At 43.6% G+C, this 1,241-nt stretch overlaps 3 non-coding genes across 3 annotated transcripts; all 3 read left to right on the forward strand.

The window, feature by feature from the left end:
• On the forward strand, nucleotides 1–69 carry TGME49_457890 (the record flags this gene model as incomplete). The annotated part of the gene is made up of 1 exon (XR_001974133.1): nucleotides 1–69. It is a non-coding gene; the product is annotated as a 28S ribosomal RNA (ribosomal RNA).
• A 338-nt stretch (nucleotides 70–407) lies between these two features.
• TGME49_457900 lies at nucleotides 408–565 on the forward strand. Its single transcript, XR_001974134.1, has one exon. It is a non-coding gene; the product is annotated as a 5.8S ribosomal RNA (ribosomal RNA).
• Nucleotides 566–989: 424 nt separating this feature from the next.
• Nucleotides 990–1,241, forward strand: TGME49_457910 (the record flags this gene model as incomplete). The annotated part of the gene is made up of 1 exon (XR_001974135.1): nucleotides 990–1,241. It is a non-coding gene; the product is annotated as an 18S ribosomal RNA (ribosomal RNA).

Genomic DNA, 1,241 nt, shown 5'->3' on the forward strand with positions numbered 1-1,241 from the left:
TTATTTTCTTCTCCTCCGCTTAATAATATGCTTAAGTTCAGCGGGTAACCTCGCCTGATTTCAGGTCTGATAAATAAATCGGACAAACGCCCGAGACAAAACAACAACAACGAAACCTCGCAGAGCAACAATGGAACCGAAATTCCATTGCGGTATTGAAGTCGATCGACAGCATCAATGAAACTTTGTCTTCAATGAAGAAGCCACCGTATCTCAATGATGTCATCGATACAACTCAACAATACACTTGAGCCTCTAAAAGAAGAGGCACGAGTAGTTTCTCCGCTGTGTTCATTATTCAGGGTGACATTGAGTATTCAACACTCATGACACCCAATCATACTGCTCCTAGGGGGCTTCAGCCAAACTGAAGCAACGACCCTAAAAAAGCAGAAAATTGTGATTTCAAAGACACTGAAACAGACGTACCAAGGAGAATATCCCCAAGGTGCCATTTGCGTTCAGAAATCTGATGATTCACTGAATTCTGCAATTCACATTGCGTTTCGCAGTTCGCTGCGTCCTTCATCGTTGCGCGAGCCAAGACATCCATTGCTGAAAATTTAAAATAACATTATAGTTTAGGAAGCAATCTGAAAGCACATCGAGAGAGATGCAGAAAGATACAATCTTTCACTCTCTCTCAAATGTTCCTCAGATTTGTTGTTTGAAATAACGGTGTGGGAAAAAAGAATGCACACTGAAGAAACTCCTGGAAATCAGTATCCCAACAGAGACACGAATTTCCAGAAATTGAGCCCCTTCGCTGTGCACCCCCGGATACCTGCACTGGCTTCCAATATTGGAAGCAGCGCAGGATATCCAACATGAAGAAGGCAATAATACCTTTCGATACTATCACGCTTCTTGAATGCAAATCTCTCCAATGGAGAGAGATGCAAACTCATGTTTTGCTTGGGATTCAAAGGTTGATGGTTAATAAAGAATAAGGACGTGTGAATGATCCTTCCGCAGGTTCACCTACGGAAACCTTGTTACGACTTCTCCTTCCTCTAAGTGTTAAGGTTCACAAAACTTCCCATTTCGGGCACGAACGCGCCACAAAACGGTCCGAATAATTCACCGGAACACTCAATCGGTAGGAGCGACGGGCGGTGTGTACAAAGGGCAGGGACGTAATCGGCGCAAGCTGCTGACTTGCGCCTACTAGGCATTCCTCGTTGAAGATTAATAATTGCAATAATCTATCCCCATCACGATGCATACTCACAAGATTACCT

This window comes from Toxoplasma gondii (genome assembly GCF_000006565.2).
Source record: "Toxoplasma gondii ME49 unplaced genomic scaffold asmbl.208, whole genome shotgun sequence".
In the NCBI taxonomy this organism is placed as follows: domain Eukaryota; phylum Apicomplexa; class Conoidasida; order Eucoccidiorida; family Sarcocystidae; genus Toxoplasma; species Toxoplasma gondii.